Genomic DNA, 21,061 nt, shown 5'->3' with positions numbered 1-21,061 from the left:
TGAAGCTTAGTGAAGACAACAAGATTCTATATTCCATCATCTTTATTACATTTGTAAGCTTTATGTCTCATTTATTGCTTACTACTTTTGAGACCATAATGTGTGAGTAGTCTCTTAAATCAAAGTTGTGGACCCAAATGATGAGTGCTATGTAATGGGTATCTAACATTGTATATATATATATATATATATATATATATATATATATATATATATATATATATATATATATATATATATATATATATAATGGGTTGTGATGTGTTTTATTATTTCTCGCATTCATTGTTCTATAAGTGGTTGCAAACACTTGTTCATGCACAAACCCTTGTTTATTTGGAAAGATGAATTAGAGTGTGATTTGAAATAATATAACAAGGACTCAGGGTGCTAACCCTCGTTTAATGAACTCGCTTAAGAATAAGATGAGTTCTACTTGGCATATTTAATCAACCTCATTTATAACTTTTCCGCATTTGGGAAAATCATGAAAAGAAATACTTTCTAACTATTGGAAAATATTAGAAAGTGTATTAGAGATTAAGTGCATACATAACCGCGACCCATTAGAAATGTATCATATTGACACCCATAGCATAACGTCTAATCATTGCGGGGACACAACTTTGGTTTTCCAAATCCAAACATATTCCAAACAGTTAAAATGGCAAATACAAACCAAATCTCTTTTTAAAATACTCGGAATAGGATTAAAGCCTTTAAAGATTAGTATCGCATACAATTAGTACCCTTTTCTCTCCATATTCCCTGTGGGATTCGACCCCAAACTTGTTTGGGTTACTATATTTGACAACGTCCGCTTTACGCCATTAATATGTGTAATTTGAGCGTATCAATACCACTCATTGAAGTCAATGATATGCTCAGTTTAGCTCTTTCGCAGCACCTAGTGATTTGCATTGATCCGTCTTGCTGTTGATTTGATTCTAAATTTGGTGTTTGAGCCTTTTCCAAATTGATTATTATTCTTCCCGATGATGGAACTTCCTGAAAATAGTGAAATTGTATTGTATCTGCAAAATAAAAAACAAGGTTAGTGAAATAATCTGCCAAACAGTTCCCTTCTCTCAATATATGTTCCACCTGAATTTGCTTTCCCTTTCTCCAATTTTGGATCCTCTTTACCACCAATGAGATACTCTATGGAGCCTCTCATATTCCATCTAAAATCTTCTGCATTGTTAAAGAATCGGTTTCTACAAGCAGTGGTAATAATTAATGTTCAATACAGTATTTAAGCCCTTCCTTAATAGCCACAGCTTCTGCTACAAGATTAATAGTATCAGATAATCTTCTTCCACCTGCATAAATGAGATCACTAGTGTAGTTTTTCTGCAAAATGCTACAGAACTGGGCCAGGATTTCCCCTTGATGCACCATTAGTATTGCACTTGTAACTTCCTTCAATTGGAGGCCTCCATATTAGCTGTTTGCAAGACAGTAGTATGCTGAAATTCTCCAAATGTTGAACCATAAAAGGCCAGATTTTTGGTAAATTCTGCATCCAAGGAAATCTCTGCTGTGCGAACAAGTACAGATTTCTATTGATCTCATAAATCACCTTGTTGAATGAAACCATTCCTCAGAGTATTTCTACTTTTCCAAATTTGCCACATTATTATAGCTGGAGCAACCTAATGGCTGATATAGAGGTTTCAATCTTGCAACACCTTGTGCACTCCACTATACCAAAACTGTTTGTTTTGCCTGAACAAATGGTCCTGAAATTCTTGTTGCAGCACAAAAGTATCTCCATACTCTACTTGCAAATGGACCAGTTATGAAAAGATAGTCTGAGATTGGCAACACTAGCATATTGCTACTACAAAAATGTTCATCTTCTCCAGCACCTCATCAATTGGTATCATGTACAACCAAACTCTCCACGGAAACAATGACACTTTGAAAGGCAATCCTTTCATCCAAAATTTTCCTCAATATTGTGACACCTGAGATCTTTGAATAAGACATTTCCATGTACTGCTTACTAAAAATTTCCCTGTACTTGTAAGCATCCACCTTGTCTTATCTCTCTCTTGTGTTCTAACCAACTCCTTTAAATTTCTTCTGATGAGAGTATTATCAGGTAATAAGTTTTGCATTCTTGTTATATTCCAATGTTCACCTTTCATCAATTTCTCAAGATCTTCCAATGTCCCATCTCTTTGAACTTGTGAAGGAACATACTCTTTGAACTTGTGACGGAACATAGTCATGCAAAGCTCCAAGCTTTGTCTAATTATCGAACCATACAGAAGAAGAACCATTATTAGGCTCCCACCAAACATGTTGATCCATTTCATCCCTGGCTTCTAACATCAGCTTCCAAGTTTGAGATCCACCTTTCAATTGTACCACAGTTGGCCTGAGTTTCTTGCAATATTTTTTACACATGAAATTTGACCATAGGGAGTTGCTGGTTCTAAATCTCCACCAGAGTTTAGTGAAGAGAGATTTAGAGACATCAAATAAGAACCTGAATCCTAATCCACCCTCATTCATTGGATAACATAACTTTAACCATTCAGACCAGTGTTTGCATCTGCCCTCCTCCTTGTTTTTCCAGAAGAACCTGTTGAAAAGCTTATGTAATTCCTGAATAACACACTTTGGTGGAACCATTGCTGATAGGAGGTAAATGGAAATACTTTGTAAGACACTAGTAATTAATACTGCTTTTCCTCCAAAAGAAAGCAGTTTTCCTTTCCAAGCCTGTAGGTTATCTCTAACTTTCTTCATCACATCTTTATAGAACAACTTTTGTCTTCTTGCATGAAATATTAGACATCCCAGATAGGTAAATGAGAAATCTCCCCTAGTGAAACCTGTAGCATGCTACACCTCCTGAATCATCCCACTAGCCATTTTCTTGTGCATGTAAAAGGAGCTCTTATCCATATTGATTTTCTGGCCTGAAACAATTTCATACTGATGCAGAACATCCATAATTCTCTGCAAAGAATTCCTTTCAGCAGAAGCAAACACTATAGTATCATCAGCATATGAAATGTGATTCAAATTTGAACTCCACTTAGGCATTCCATATCCTCTAAACATACATTCTCAAAAGAGAGTGAAGTGCTCTAGACAGTACCTCAGCAGCCAGTATAAACAAAGCAAGTGATAGAGGATCACCTTTCTTTACTCCTTTTGTAGAGTGAATGAAACCATGAGATTGCCCATTTATTAGTATAGAGTACCAATTATTTGCAACAATTCTCCAAATTATATCAACAAACATATCTGCAAATCCCATCTTCTTCATCACTTGTATAAGATAACTCCAAGATACCTTATCATAAGCTTTTGCCATATCTGACTTGATAACCACATTTGTTAGTTTTCCTCTCTGTCTAATATCAGCTACTAATTCTTGTTTAATTAACATATTTTCAATAATGTTTTTGCCCTTAACAAAACCAGATTGGTTTAGAGATATCAATGAAAGGAGGATAGATTCCAACCTATCATGAATCACTCTAGTTATGACCTTGTTGATGAAGTTGCTAAGATTGATGGGCCTCAAATCAGAAAGAGTGTTGACAATGGCTTTCTTTGGCAGAAAAACCAAGTTAGTATGAGTGAAATATTTTGGAAGAGTCTGCCCTTCATAAAAAGCTTTGAACACATTGTAGATATCTGCACCAACTATATCCCAACATTTTTGATAGAAAATTCCTGAGAAACCATCAGGTTCACATGCACTATCTCCTACAAGTTCAAAGACAGCCTTCTTCACTTCCTCCAAAGAATTCATAGAACATAATGCATTATTCTGCTCTTATGTTACATTCTCAGGATGCAATGATCCTCCCGGTCATTATGGAAAATCTAGGATCGCCATACCAAATTGAACCTTTCCAAAGGTAGAATGAGCTAATAGAAACTCAAAGGCAGAAGTCTAAGAACTGAAAAATTGGTTTGTTTGTGGTTATTTGTTTGGTTGTGTGTGAGTTCGTTAGGGGATAACTTAGGAAATTAGACCTCTGTTGGAAATTTCGAGGCCACGGGTGAGTCCTATGGTGTTTTTACATTTATGTGCATGTTTTGTTTATGTTTGTGAGGCCTCGGATGAAGTGTTGTGTGGTAGGGTGAAAAACTATGAAATTAGTGAGCTTACTGGCTCAGAGGTACCGCTGTGGAGGGGCCGTTGTAGGGCTGGTCTCTCGACGCCCCGGTCAGTCGGCAATGTGGGTGTCCGCTATGGCGGGCACTGGACCGCTGTAGCGCTTGCGCGATAGCGGGACCAGGCTCGCCACAGCGGAAGGAAGGTTTTAGTGAGGTCCGCTACAGCGGGAACTTTCCCGCTATAACGGGACCACTACAACGACGGTTTGACCGCCGTAGCGGTCGACGGGGACAGAATCCCAGGTTTTAAACACTTAGTTCCGAACTCTTTATTCATAAAACTCCAAACCAGTTTCCAAGGAGCACCTAGGGCAAAATTCTAAGCTAGGGTAAGAATATTCTTGAGAGGTAAGTCTCAACCATTCCTTCTTTCATTACGTGTTCATCTCTAAGATTATCATCCTTCTAATGGGTATACAATGGTGAATTGGGAATAGTAACCCTAGAACTTAATAGACTTTCAATAGTTGGTAGGTTATGATTATTATTGTGGGATTATCATCTAAAGGCTTGGGTTATCACTTTCTAATCACGAATTGAACCATTAGAGATGTGAACTAAGTGAATTGAGACTTAGGGTTTCATAAAAATAGTAGTTTGACCATAGAAACTGCTTGTAAGAGATAACTTGATTAAATAACCTTATGAATTGATAGTTTGTGGTTGCTAAGACCAATGTTAGGATGATTTACGCCTCGTAATCATTTACCCATTAGAAGGGGGTAAGGTGGAAGGGTGTTCATTGTATTGATATTGTTGACTAGAGTGTTGTGACTTAATTAGCATCTTAATTGCTAGACTTTGAGCGCTTCGAGGCTTTGCGGAAGGGAAAGGCTATAGCGGAGTGATTCACATTATTCCAGCTCTGCAGTTGAGGTGGGTTACAGTCTACTTGAGGTAGGCTTTGATTAGTTGATTGTATGCGTTGTGAAATTGATAGGAGAAAACATGTCTAGTCTTCAGGCATAATGTGTGTGGTTGAATTCCAATGTGCTATTGATTGGGTGATTATGTGGGCTTAGTGCCACTATTCGCTGTGTTGTGACCTACCATTTGATGATAATTGTGGTGAGAATTTAATATGATCTTCTTGATGAAATTGAGATACAAATTGTTAATCGATTGTTGAAAGTGATGTGACAAGATATATATATATATATATATATATATATATATATAGAAAGGCTCATTTGACCGGGGGTGAGGATGAGACCAAGACATGAAAAAGTACATTTGACCGGGGATGAGGATGTGACCTAGATTATAGGCTCGTGGTCCGAGGTTCGTTCCAGAATGAGTGGTACGTGGACACCATGGGTCCCCCGCAAGTCATGACTATTGGGAAATGACACCAATTAGCATGTATGTACACGAGTGATCGGTGACTTGATATGTTATTGGGAGACTTATTTCAGTTGCAAAGTAGGGAGATCATTGCATAAACCGATAACATGATATCGCCACATGGGTACGTGGAGTCTGGTACCTCGCTGGACCAGCAGAGCTCTCACACCTTACCAAGGGTATGAGATGAAAACGTGACATGAAAGGATCCAATCAATATAACATGAAGGAATCGTCCTAACTGGGCGGAGCGATACTTATCCTACGGTGGCTAACGTAGTTTCAGGCTGTTTGAAGCCGTCTCGGTAGTTAATGCAACTCCCAAAAACATGAACATGGAAAATAAATGGCACTTGCTGCTCATGGCTTTTCATGAATCATAACTTACATGTATATAGATATCATTCGTATTATTCTTGCATGAACTTATAAAACATATATAACTTTTCTTGAAAATATCATAATAGTTCATAAACTTGCATGTAAGAACCCATGGAGTGCAAGGTATGGGTTTTCATGGATTATGGATAGATTCTCAATAATCATAATGATGTATCAAGAACACAATGAAGAATTTATAACAATTTAATACATAATATAACATGGGGCATGGACCTAGGGTTATCATGAACATGGTTAAAAACTCTAGTTTTTGTAAAGTTTTATGCTTTATGGAAGAGAAAGCGTGGGGAAGAACAATGATGTTCCCACACGTAGTTTGCAACCCTACATACCTGTAAACGCTCCAATCCAACGAACTAAACTGCTTCTTTAACGAAGAACACCAAAAATCTAGCTTTGAATCGCTTGAGATGGATTTACCTTAGAAATCCTATGTTTTGGTTGAAGCATCATGTTACAATTCATGAATTAATGTTATAATTACTTAGGAATAGTTAGAGCGATCTTACCTTGACGTGGGAGGATGAGAAGAGGAAGAAAATGGCTGCTTAGGGCTGTAGAACGAAGTTGGAATGTCTGATAAATTAAATTTCGAGTTAAGTGTTGAATTTATAGCATGGGGCATTTGGGACCCCAGGCTCGCTGAGCGTGGTCAATGGCTTGCCCCTGCCTCGCTTTGGGGCGAGCTCAGCGAGCTCCTTTGTCCATTTTACACTTAGACGATTTTCTTGAATTTTTTTCACTTTTGGACCCCTACCTTGCTGAGCACGGCCCAAGGCGAGCCCTTTCCTCACTTTGGGGCGAGCTCGGCGAGCTCCCCTGTCACTTTTACACTCAGTCGATAGCGTTTAGTAAAATGGGCATAACTCCTAGTACAGAGCTCCGTTCGGGCTCCACAATATGCCGTTGGAAATATATTTCAAAGGGCTACAACTTTAATGTCTTAAGTTTTCTCAAATTATCAACGGATGTTCCAGAAATTGGTCTGGAAGATAGATGTATCGAAAACTTAGTCGATTCTACCGAATCTTAAGAACCTCTCTATTAGCCATTTTGAGAATATCATACCTCCTCGGTCCAAACTCCAATTGGCCTGGTCCTTATATGCCTGGAAAGGTATTTCTGCGTACTATAACTTTCATTAAGGAACCTTTTATAAATTCTCAACGAATCAAGGGGTTATGGGTGCCCGAAGTAGGCTTGTCAACCACTTTCGTAATACGTACAAACTTTCAAATTTTTCACTAAAACTATAACGATACGAGTCTAACCTTAGTTCTAAGATATGGGGTGTAACACTTTCAAATTCTTCATCTTTAATTTAAAAGTAATGAAAAAATCTCCAATTAAATTTGTCTTCCAGTGCTGATCCGTTGTTTGCATGAATGTATCATGCTCTAACTAGAACTTTAAGAACCTACAAGGTTTGTGAAACTGTTCAGCCTGCGCTTTTGCTGTCAATAGTAGAGGTGCATGGTCTAAACCAGTTCTAGATAAATGCTCCATACTTAAATTGCAAAACTATTCTTGGAGATGATTATTAACTAGGATTCTGTCCAACCTCTTGAAGATACAATCCTCTCCTGCCCTATCATTCTACCAAGTAAAAGGGTTGCCTCTAAAATCAACTACTGTTAACTCACAAGAATTCATGCAGAATGCAAAATCTTCAAATTCATTAGGGTAATCTGGCAAGCCTCCAATTTTTTCCTCTTCATTCATAATGACATTAAAATATCCACCAACTAACCATGGAAAGTTAATATTACTAGCCAAACTATATATGCTATCCCACAGATCCTATCTTTCAATAGAATCACATTTAGCATACACCAATGTCCATTAATACTTCCACATCAACTCCCTCAACAACAAAGTACCAAATCTTCTCATTACCATTGTGATTTGCAATGTTCATTCCCAATCTCCTTTTATATTTGGAAATATGTCTTGAATTTTGAAAAGGTTCCATCAGTACTATCAATACAAACTTGTGATGCCTATGTAACATCTGATCTCTATGAAAAGCCTTATGAGTGTTCACATATCTGATGTTCCAAATGAATGCTTTCAACATCATAGAGAGTTGGATTTACAAGCTGCACCCTTTTTTAGAAGAATTCTGGAAGGTTGTGGCTCTCCAGCTTTCTTATTTACTGCTGTGTCTCTCTTTGAAAGAGACCTGGTGGCTTGTAGATCAGCACCATTCTTATTCTTTCTACCCTTTTATTTACCCTTACCATTGTTCTTTGGTGTAACACCTGCAGGTTTTGAGATTTCTATCATATGTTGCTCAATTTTTCCACCTCCACATCTTCCAAATCTGATTTATTCTCCTCAAGTCCTCTTCACAATTACTCTGATCCTCTATGTTATTCAATTCATGAGAAACTAATGCATGTAGTTCCTTATTTGGTGAAGATTTCCTCTGAATTGCTAGTGCATAGATATTCTCCTTCAAAATCAAATCTGACTGAGCTGGTGAAGGTGAGAGTCTGTCCATTGTATCTTGAGCAGTTTTACTTGGATAGCATCCTATTAACTTGTTACCCTCTAACTTATAACTTGCAACCAGCTCCACTGACATCCCTCCAGATCTGTTGTCTACAATTTCATCTTCTACTCTCTCCTTATCTTCTTCTATGGTCTTGTCTGTAATGCCCATGTCCTCACTGATGGAATCATGCAAACTTCCTTCTACAATATCACCAGAAAGTGATCTATCCTCTTGAGTTCCCATGAGCAATTGTTTAGAAGTCTCCCCCTGATTGTTCTCTAAAGTAACCTTTGTAGGAACAATAATTTCCTCATCTGAGATTCTAATCGCCCCTTCTTCTTCATTGATCAACTCAACTATTCTCCCCATATCCATTGATTCAGATGGATGAATTAATTTCCTCCTTGTTAGCTTGAACTTGATCTATAAAGCCAGTTTCTGCATTTTATGGTATGCGAAACATCCAAATGCTCTTCACTATTATTTTCCATACTAATGCAACCCTCTATCTTTTCTTCCTCTACATTTGGCTAACTATCATGCTTTTCCTCATTCCCATTGATAGTTCTAATATCAACACTAGCTGAATTAATTCTAGAATTTGCTAGATCAGAAACAGCATCATTATCATTTGGTACTTCTAGAGCATAATTTTGTGTTAATCAGAAACTATGTCCTCTGCATGAATGTTCTTTTCTTCCACCTGTATAATCACTTCTTTGTTCTTATCACTAATAAATCCACCGTTCAGATCAACATCAACACTTTCTAAATCACCATCTTGCAGTGCATCCTTTTTAGTGTTATCCTTTGCAGGATCAGAAATATTATTCTTTGGAAGATCAATAATAGTTACATTAGATACATGAGAGCTATTTTCTTCCACCTCAATAATCACCTCAATAATCACTTCTTTGTCACACACAAATCCACTATTCAGAACAACATCAATACTATTTGAATCACCATCTTGCATTGCATCCTTTTCAGTGTTATCCTTTGTAAGATCAGACACAGCTTCATTAAGAACTTCCACATTATTAGTTTTTGAAAGATCAACAATAGCAATATCAACTGCATTAATATTCTTCTCTTCCTTCTCATTAATCACTTCTGAGTTCTTGTCTCTACCTTCCCTCTTGTTGATCCTTGTTATCAATCTTTACTACTTCAATCTTCTTATTATCCTTATCAACCACGACTAAAATATCCTGACATATCTCTCCTTCCTCCACCATAGTAGACAGTATATCAAACTTATGACTTGTAACACCCTCATCTTGCCCTTTGTTAACTCTATTGTTAGAGTTAGCCTGTTTCTTCTCATAAACTTTTGTAATAGCCATATTTTTGTTTCACCACTTTGATTCTTTGTTTTCTTGTTGGTTATTTCCCCTAGATATGTTACCAGAGTCACACTAGATAAAACTTTGGGTACAAATTTCTGAACAAGTCTTCCTCTATATCTTTTGGTTGTGCCTCTGAGGCACTTCTTGCTTTTGATCCTCCTTCTGCTGCTTCTGTTCAACTTGTTTCTCCATTGGTTTATCCATGCTTTGTTCTGCAGTATTCTCCTTTTCCAGTTTTGGGTGCAACGTTCTAAATTCTACATTGGAATGCCCTTGTAACATGCACTCAGTACAATATTTTGGTAGGAAATCATATTGGATCTTCACTTTAACCTCTCTTATTGCCTTTGTCACCTCATCTTCTATTTCCATCATCACAAACTTCGAATAATCAGCAAGTAAATCCACCTGAACTTTCACCCTCGTACAATTTGGCCTTGTCTTATAAACAATGACTAAATCTAACTGCAATGGCTTTCCAACCGTAGATGCCAATTTAAGCAAAGATTCTTTCACAAAAAAAGTAGGCAACAGATTTGCAATGGCCTTGGATATTTTTTCGTCTATTTTAACGTTTGAATCATAAATGAGAGGCCTCATTTGATAAGTGTACCCATCTTTCGACTTCAACCAAAATGCACTCCTGGAAGAAATAGTAATGAAATCTTTCATTAAAGTACAACGAATTAAAATATGTCGATTTTTGAAAAACCCTTCTGTACATTTACCCTTCGCACCACATTGTTTAGGAATAATAGTCCTCAACTCTTCTAATTCAGGCCAATCATATGAAAACTTACCTACAGTGACATATTGTAAGTTTTCAATCACTTCCATTCTAGACACTTCATTCGACGTCCATTTCACGTACGGAATACCATCAACATACGTGACCTTCTTCTGGGGAATTGGATCACATTTGATCAATGACGACGAATCTGTGGCATGCAAAACTATTTGAGCAAAACTAGAAGTAGGGTTAATGGGAAGAGGAAGGAGTGCTGAAGAAGAAGCAGGGAGTTCGTTAGAGTTAATGATGGGAATTGCGATTGGAAAGAAAGATCTGATGACTGGCCAGCCGCCCAGTGTCCGGAGCAGCCATGAGTGGCTACGCTAGGTTAGGTTTGTATGGGAGAGGAAAGAGAAGAGAGCATTTCTTTTGTGTAATATGCATAATAGATATGATGTTTTGTAGACTTATTTTTTTATAGTCACATAGTAAGTTTTTTCTTCTGGTGGATCGGGTCTGACTCGTTTAAAAAAAGTACCTTCGTGACTTTAAAAGAAATAAGTCTGCCCGTATATTTTAAACAAGCCAAACTCAACTCACCAGAAAAAAATTACCACGTGGCTTTAAAAACATACGTCTAATAAAAAAAATGGGTAGACTTTTTTTTAATGCCATATGACATTTTTAAAATTAAATAATAAGATAAATATTTTTTTTTTTTTTAAAAATCATAGCAAAAATGATACATTTGCATTATTTATGTAACAACAGGGGTATATATACACCACTTTTTCAATGAGGGGTATATCTGCTCTAAATCAGAAAGTTGAGGGGTATATTTGCACCTTGTCCCTTGATAAATAGATGATATGATCTGTTCAAATTCTACTAAATTTAAAAATGAATTACATCAAGTTAATTATAAACTAAATAATGATTTATAATTTGACTAATTTAACTTATAACTACTAACTATCTTTTTTGCTTCCTTCGTTTTATTTATTTATTTCTTTTTTATAAATGGGGGTGGGGGAAGGGAAAATGTAGGAGGGGATTCGAACTCTCATTGTTGCTTCCAAATGCACACGCAAGTATACGTAATTGTACAAGTAATATAGTAATTTTAAAAATCGGATGTCAAACCCATAGGGACTTATGACTAACCGTCAACTATAAACAATCCGAATCATCTACACAAGAGATGATATATGAAGGTTATGATTATAAGCTAATTAAAAATAAAAATAAAACAACTAATGAACTTCAAACAAGAAAGAGCGGGTTTTTATGTTATCAATGCGACGAATGTTCTAGGGTTGCGGTTCGTTCACCAATCCTATTAAGTTTCCAGACTATTTCTACTTAATCCGAATTATCGATGATTGCTAATTAACCGGATTATTAATCTCGTGGTATTATCCCAAACAACTACTCGCCGATTCCAAATAGTTCGCCGCCTATATTTCTGTGGAATTGACCTATTAAGAACTCAATTCTTTTACGGTATTTAATTGAACGTGGCGCCTAGGTATATTCCTATCCTAGCCACAAATCCTAGCTCAACTGTAGGGATAATCAGATCACGCCCTCTTTAATCCTTCTCTAATCTAACAACATCTTTCCAAAGTATGTATATTAGATAGTTGATAGAACCTAACTGTTGGCCAAACAATCAAGCAATTATGAACAAAATTAAAGAAACAATCAAACTCAACAACTCGCATTAAGATAAGAAATAATCATCAAACATTAATATTCATGTTTTACCACAACACTAGAATGAGAAGTTTAGCTCCACATAGACATGGAGGAAATACAACAAATCATCCAAAGAAAATATAAAAACTAGTAGTAAAGAAGAAAAGTTAGAACTCAATAATCTCCGGCCTCCACGATGGCTTCTAGCTCTCTCTAGGTCCCCAGTTCTCTAAAACGTTGTGCAAAGGGGCTCTTTTTATAGTGTTGGGAAATCACTCTCCAAAGCCCATCCGCAACGGGTAGGAACTTTAAATAATTTCCATTTTGATACCATGGGCTCGCTGAGCGAGCTCTAGAGCAAGGTAGGACCTCGCCTTGGGCTTGGCTCAATGAGGTCATGGGGTTATTTTGCACTTAGCCAAATTCTTACAAGGCTTCCATTTGGAGCAGCCAACCTCGCTGGGGAGATGTGCCCTCGCTCCAGCCTTAGCTCAGCAAGGTCACTCTTCCATTTCCTTCAAAATCAACACGTTTTCCACTTAAAGTCCCTAGATGCAACAAAAACACACGTGTGTTGACACCTAATTTTGGCTCGCCATGCTTGAAATTAACGTTTTGGGTGGTCCTGATTCGTTAAAGAGCAAAAAATAGCTTTTTACACATTTTTACATTTTTCGACAATTTATTGATGATTATCCTTATTCTAGGAATTTTATCAATTTATTGTGATTTTAAAGAATCATTATTTTTGCACATGTACAGCGTAATACTATCATTTTGTGCAATTAATAATTATTTTTTTATTTCATAGCAGTACATTTTTATATCTTATACATTAATATTTATATTTTATACTTACATTATTATTATTTATACATGTATTAATTAAAAATATTTTAGTACAGTCCGTTAGTGCAGAGAAAATCAGAGCAATTAATTTTTAAACGCAGAGCAAGAATTCGATCAAGTCAAGGTCTCATCACCTTTAAAAAAAAATTGACATTTGAGGTGATGGGTTGGGTTCTTGATCCATTGGTTAATGTATTTTTAAACATAGTTTAAAAGGGGTAAAGGGGACAAGGGGAGGAGTTCTTTTATTTTTTGAACAATAGAAGGGGTTAGTTTGTATTATAAAGAAATAGAAGGGGTTAATTTTCATAAACTCATTTTTTTTTACACAACACTTGCACATTTAAGATTTTTTTTTCTTTAAACCCTAATCATTCTCTCTTCCCCTCTCCCCTTTAAACAAAACCTCCACCGCCGCCTCCATGCCGGAGCTCGGAGCTCCGGCGACGCTCCGCCCACCTTCACCAAACTACCACAACCACCGCACAGCCCCCACAACCACCGCACAGCCCCCACAACCCCACTTCATCTCCCTCTCTCCATTAACGCTGACCACCACCCCCACTGCCCGCTTCGGCGAACTCACGACGCCGAAGCAGTTGATCGCGCCACAACCCACCAGTCGCTGCTCCCGTCCCCTTTCCCTTGTTCTTCGAGCTTTAACGACGAAAACAAGACCAACTAGCCCCTTTCGTCTTCATTTTGCTGCTCCGGTGAGGAGCTTCGAGCTCCGTTGAACCGGAGCAGCCCCCACATAAACTCCGACCTGACCTTAACCACGACCCCATTTTGCACCATACAACCCTCCCCTTTCACTTTTCTCCATCAGTCACGCCACCAGCCACCACCACGAACACCCGGTGCCACCTCTCCCAGCGTTATTCTATCTCAAAAAATGACCAGAATCCCGACAAACTTAATTTCTAGCTCTGTTTGGGATTATCTTGCTCCGATCATTACCATAGTCATTTTCGTTTTTGCTATTATTTATGTTTTTGCTTATCGGTGTTAATGTTGGGTTGTTGTTGTTCTGTTTGATTGCTGGTTGCTCCACAATGGATTGGTTTTATTTTCCGTTGACTATTTTGTGACACTTTCCGGACAACCTCTGTCATTTTTCCAATGGTTCATCTACTGCCGCATTGTTGCTAATTGTTTGGATTGATTATACACATTTTACATTATTTTTACAAATACCATTGTTGGTTCTGCGCCCGGAAAATACTTCCGGCGGCCAACAGTACTGTTACATTTTTGTCACATTTATTTAAATTTATTTGGGCGAATGCTATACCCAAATGGCCGATAAAGAAATTTCCCTCGATTTCCAAGGCCTCCCATGTACAAAAGACGGGTTTTTATGTTAAGTTTATTAATTATTTCTTTAATTCATTCAATAGTTATTTATTCTCTTAATAACACTTTTACTAAGTGTTTATACAGGTACTCGGAAATACATCCCTAAGATGACACTCGGAAGGAATCCAAAAAACTTCATCGAATCACTGTCTGTATTTACTTTCCGCATTTTTTTGATAACTGTACAAAACATAAACTCATAGTATAGTGGAAACTTTATTTTTGTAATGACGGGTTGATATATTTATTTACTTGTCGCCTTGTTTGTTAAACTTAAAATTGTCATTCGCTTTAGGCAAGACTTAGGCCGTCAATACTTTCGTAACTAGATTAAATTGACTTGGTATAAATATTTTGTTAAATAAATTCACACTTTTGACGTTTAGGCAAAAATATTAGTCCATCCTTTATTTTATATTCTTTATACACTCTTAATACAACTTACATTTTATATTGTTTCGTGTACACTAATACATATTTTAATTAAGTTACATCCACATTTTGACGCTAGGCAAATATTAAGTCATCCATTTACAAATCTTTTATTCTTTAGAGGCATTACACATTTTCATTCATTTTTTTATCCACAATTCCTTATACTTACTTTTTACCAATACTTTTTACAATTATTTTGTTCCTTATTCTTTTGATCGGATATTCATTAAACAAACACTCTTTTTAACTAGACGGTAGAAACAAGTCAAATAAACTTCACTTTTCTGAATAATTTCGTTATATAAAATCTTTACACCAATGAATATTCGTAAATTATTTTTACATTTTTTATACACTAATATACCTAGTTATACAATTCTTTATACATTTTAGGTTTGACGTACACTCTTTTACACTTGAAATATGTTCTTTATATGTTTAATATACATACATTCTTTTAATATACATAGACGCACATTCTTCATATCCTTGATATATTTATTTTTACATAGTCTTACATTTGTTTTTATATATTCTTAATATAGTTATACATTCTTTACACTAACATATATATACACTCTTTGTACTAACATATATACTTTTATATTTACGAGATACATTCTCTTTATACTCTTTTATATATTCTTTTTTTTACTATACATTCTTTATGAATACTTGATATAAATACATTTTTATACATTGTACATATGTTACATCCCGTATTTTTGGACTAGAAAATTTAATCGTCCGACAGGAGCAAATCTACTCGAGCCCGGAGAATTCGATCATATCCAAGGATGAAAATCAAGAGCTCGGTGTATACAAAGAATGAAGTCCTAAAATTATTTAAGACAAAAAAATGTGACGACGGTGATTGAGAATAATATTTGAAGTATGTGTAAAGAGGCTATGGACTAGAGTTATACCGCATTATTATGATAATAAATATATGAAGTGTGTTAAAAGTGGTTCATGTTTAAGTAAACCATGATCAAGAAATTAATTATGATGGTTGCTCATTTTACTAGGATGGTGGATATTTATTAATAATGAGATATGATCCAATTTGGGGTGGCTTAATATCAGCTACGTAGAAATATTTTAGTCACCAATTAAGAGATAATAATTAAGGGGGACAAACCCAAGTAGTGGATTAATGAGGTGGAGGCATATCCTTGTTCCTATATAAAATAAAGGATATAATTCATTTGGATTTTCTTTGAGTGGAAGACAACAAAACGTTTTAGGTAGTACTTCTAGGTCCATTTATTATATAAAAAAAAAAAAGTTAGTTTTTGAGAGGAAAGGAAATTTGATCTTTTGCTAAGTGTCCAGCACCATAATTATTTTTTGAAATTAAATGGATAAGTGGGAAAGACCCCTTTCCACTGGGAGACATTGAATAAAGGTAGAAATGACTCATTCTTCATATACATATTTGGTGGCAGTGTTAAAATAGTTTTATGATTTATAATCATTAAGGGTGGGCCCCACATTCCAATAAATAAAAGAAACATAGTTTGTTGAGTTTTCAACTTGCAAAGTCTATTCCTTTAAGCTAGCAGCAAGCATGTTCAACGTAATGGCAATACAATTACTTTTAAACTTATACCTTTACTTTATCAATTCTCGTTGAAGATGAATAAACGTACAACAACTCTTTTAAGGCAGCTCATCTTGAATTTAAGCTATTCATCAAATGGAGTGGAGGCAGCAATGAAACCTATATGTATCAATGCAGCTACCACAAAGGGCAGCAAGCAATGTCATTTTCAGATTCTATAATAGCAGTATAGGTATTAGAAGAAGAAACGTAATATTTTCTGTTTGGGGGCAGCAACGTTCTATCAACTCTTATAATCCTTGAATAAACCCCTTAGTAGCAGCTGCTCATGGATGTAGTGCATTTGGAGCTCTTAGTAACTTCATCCTATATAAAGAAAAGTTGTAATTTCCAGCAAGAATTTTAAGAGGTCAAGCTTGCTAGTAAGGCTTTCCTTCCAATTATTGAGGTAAGATTTCATTCCTCCTACATGTTCTTGAGATTGTTTGGTCTTTATACAACTCGATGGATGTTGAATTTTTGAAAGAAGAGCTTAAGTCATGCTAGAACTTGTATTGATCTTATGGCATGTTTTAAAACTTGTGATATTAGATAGTTTTCTTGTACATGGATATTAGATGATGTTGTTGTCGTGTATTGATATGCCTTAAGAATTTGGAAGAAGGAAGTATATAAGTTAGTACACAAAGCATATATTGGGCTACCTTGGTGTATATTCTTTGGTATTGATGTTTGAGTTCAAAAAGGGCTAAAGGAGATTGTAATTGTTGTTGTTGCTTATGATCATGTGGAATAATTTAGAAAGTTGTTGTGGATGGAATTTTTGGAATACAGCTCGTGAATATTGTTGTTGTTGTTGACGACATTGTATATATATTGTGAGCTGTTTGAGAGTTGGATTGGAGTACGAATTATAGGAGAAGTGCTGCCGGATTTTCGCTAGATTTTTAGATAATAGAAAACCCTAAACGAGGATATATAAACTAAAATATAGGTTCAATAAGAAATGGGTTATAGAATTGTGGACTAGAAAATATAGTTACTAACGATAACGTTACTTTTATAAATAGGCTAAAGGGGCGACGAGGCGAAAAGGATTCATGAATAGTCGCTGACAGGTATGTAAGGCAACCTTCTTTCTTTTGGCATGCCTTAGTTTGTATAGGCTAGATTATAAGCCTTAAGGAAATTCTAAATTCGAAATCCGAGCATCTTACGATCCGTATATGTACCTTGGCACTCTTATGTATGATTTGATGAAATATGAACCTTTATGTATTTGAAATAATCGCTTTCCGAACTTTGCGCAAAAAGGTTCGCTTTAAGTAACTTCGAAATTTTTGAAGGCCATACCTTTCACATAAATGCTCGGATTGCTCCAATATATTTTTATAAAAGTTTACATTACGTATAACGAGTACATTTTCCATGAGCGGGCCCGACTTGGGTAAATTCCTGTCCGCGGGTCCCGCGACTTTCCTTTATGTAATTCGGGAACTTTTGAAGGAATTTGTTAAGACTATTATTTCGATTTTCAAGTATGATCATTTTACTTATGTTTGAATTTATGATAATGATTTTATGCATATGACTACTCATGACTCTATTCGTGCACTTTGTTATTCCCTTCGCCGAGTCCCGGGCCGGTTCTGTTATCGTGCGCATTTTGATATACTCCGGAGTTATGTTGTGTTTATGGTTCACCGAGCTACTCGCAAAAGAGGGTCGGGTTCCACTTATATTTGGTGTTATGCTGTGTATGGCGTTATGTTGTGAGGTGATATGTGACGGGGATACGGAGATTTGAAACTTTCTGGTGTTATGCTGTGTTATGGCGCCATCGACGGGCGGGCGACCATATTCTTCTGTACCCTATGCATGACTTACATATTTGAAACTAAACATTTTGATATGATTGGATTTGCACTTATGTTCGGCACTTCTGTTTCGTTTATGTCTCAGGTTTGTTTTCTATATATTCTGCTTTGCATACTCAGTACATATTTCGTACTGACCCCCTTTCTTCGGGGGCTGCGTTTCATGCCCGCAGGTACAGACGCACAGTTTGGTGATCCTTCCGTTTAGGACATCCCCTTCTGCTGTTTGGAGTGCTCTTCTCATTTCAGAGCATACATTTTGGTATATAATTGTTCGTTATGTGTATATGTATTTGTTCAGGGGTACGGCGGGGCCCTGTCCCGCCATATGATTCGTTTGGTCTGTTTAGAGGTCTGTAGACTTATTTGTGGGTGTGTGTGCCTACTTCTGCTCAGTTGTCTTTATATGACTCTATTCGTTATGGCAGCCTTGTCGGCGTGCGTTTGTATATGTGTTTTGGGTCGTTGTGCCATTTGACAGCCTTGTCGGCTTTTGACGTATTTGATAGCCTTGCCGGCTCTTCGGTATATGTATATGTATATGTATATGTATATATTGTGTCTGATACAGTATGATATAGTTTGAGACGGCATATAGCAGGTATAGCCATATATGCTATTTGTATGTGATTCGATATGGATAAGTACGTTTGGGTGCCCAACTAGGGCGCCAGTCACGGCCTACGGGGTTGGGTCGTGACAACATACTTAGTATATTATCAGCTTGGGTAGCTTTTCATGAGGTTATAACATTTTGAAAACAGGTAATAATAATAATAAACAGATAAAATAATCCCCCTCTAGTGTTCAGTTAAACTAAGTCTAAGGACTGTCTTCGGGCAGGTTCTGAGGGATGCTTAATACCTTCCCCTCGAGGTAAATAAAATCATTATCTAGAATCTTATAGGTTTCGTGGACTAAAAATGGAGTAGACACACAAATACATATAGGTTTCCTGATTTCCCTTAAAAATTAGAGGCGACTCTAACTTTTTTTTAAACCGGGAAGTTGCAAACTATCTTGGACTAGTTCAAAATAGGGCGTAATAGAATGGCAACTCTGCTGGGGATTACCTAGGTTTTGACCTTAACAGACATAGTTTAAGTTTAGCACTTGAGGGATATGTGAATATTTATTTGTTTTTATTATTATTACTTGTAATATATATCGTGAACTGCTACAATATTATCTTTGAAAGGACGCGAGCAAAGCCAAACTTGTGTTCCTTATTTGTTTGAAGACGTTATATGTTACTGCTTTCTTTATACTGTCCTCGCACTTTCAATTGAGTCTTTGGCCGTACACATACACACATTGTACACGCGAGTTGCGCTTTGCGCTCCTCCGAACCTTCTTCAAACTCCTTAGTTTCAGAGGATTGGTGGGTTAGTCATACTACTTGTCATCTCGCAGTTGTTCGAATATTCTTCATCAGCTTAGGTGAATCTACTTTTAGAATTCTTAGGCCGTTGTATGTATAATTTTGATCACTGCTCTAGCCGGATTAATTTCATTCTTTATTTGTCACACATTCTTATTTGCTACATGCTATTTACATATTACATATTCTTTATTTGTTTCACATATTGTATTCATTAGACATTCTTTAGTTGTACATATATACTAGACATATCTTCTTCTGCCTCGTCTGCTTTATCGGAGAATTTTTTGTTGACTTGTGTTGAGCTTGGAGCCTTTCCAAACTCTCACACCCATTTTTTGGTCTTTACGACCACCCTCACATCCATATTATTTTTCATACCCATTTTCAATCTTTGCAACCATCATTTTGATTCTACCAATCATTTTCAATACAATACAATCTTGTACATTCTTCCCATCCCTGGAGCACACTTTTTCTAGATTCAAACTCTTATTCATAGCCTCACTTCTGTTCAATACAACCACCAATTCATAGAAATCATACAAATCACATACAATACCGTATCTGCCCGAACTACGTCTGACCTGATTCTTGTCCTGACAAGATACGTAGGAAACCCTACATAAGGGTTCGGTCTCCCCACTATTTCAAAATAATTCACTGGAATAAAAAACTGGGTTAATTATTTTGGAGCAGTTCAAATACGCTCTCCAAAAAGGATTTTAAGAGCGTCAATCAACCCCTTGAAATCCAAAACCCAACAATGCCAATACCATCCTTACCCCAACCATCGCCCGGCTTTGATCCCAAATTCTGGGATATAAGCTTTTCCTCTTCTCCCAAGCATAGCAGGCCATGGAACTTTGGCTTGTCGGTGTTTATTTTTCAACCCCAAGGGTTCGACACATGTAAATTCTCCTCCCTCAACTATACAATAGTCGTACCAACTGACAAGGAGTACTGTCAAAGCTCCATAAACAGTTTGGTACCCAATCATTGCAATCTTACGATAGGCGCGGAGTATTTTTAGAAACTCCGTAAAGGTCGACATCCCCTCTTATCACCTTGCCAGCGGACGCGGATTATTTTTAAAGCTCCGCTGACGTTGCCAATGGATGCAGAGTAGTGTCAAAACTCTGCCAACGTCTGACTATCTCCTCTATAACAATCTTGTTAATGTACTGGAGTAATGTCAAGGCTCCATCTATAGTTGACATCCTTATTCTCGGCCATTGTTAGAGTATTTTCAAAGCACTGGCTGTGATCGACTCATTTTTTCTGACCGCTTGTCAATATATTTTCAAAGCTCCGAGACTACGATTGGTCCCTTCCTCGATAATTTTCAAAGCCTCGTGCCTACGATCGACACACTCTTTTGCCGTCTGTCGGAGTACTTACAAAACTCCGCCCTCAATCGGCACCTC

General features: G+C 36.7%; 1 long non-coding RNA gene across 2 annotated transcripts; it reads left to right on the top strand.

The window, feature by feature from the left end:
• Nucleotides 1-16,103: 16,103 nt before the first annotated feature.
• On the top strand, nt 16,104-18,670 carry LOC132642507 (uncharacterized). Of its 2 annotated transcripts, none has more exons than XR_009583206.1 (3): nt 16,104-16,824; nt 17,447-17,494; nt 18,427-18,670. It is a non-coding gene; the product is annotated as an uncharacterized LOC132642507 (long non-coding RNA). The 2 variants fall into 2 exon arrangements; XR_009583205.1 differs by having other exon boundaries at nt 17,447-18,338.
• The last annotated feature ends 2,391 nt before the right edge of the window (nt 18,671-21,061 follow it).

The sequence above is a fragment of the Lycium barbarum genome, chromosome 5 (assembly GCF_019175385.1).
Source record: "Lycium barbarum isolate Lr01 chromosome 5, ASM1917538v2, whole genome shotgun sequence".
Taxonomy (NCBI): Eukaryota; Viridiplantae; Streptophyta; class Magnoliopsida; order Solanales; family Solanaceae; genus Lycium; species Lycium barbarum.
This window is presented reverse-complemented; position numbering and strand designations above follow the sequence as displayed.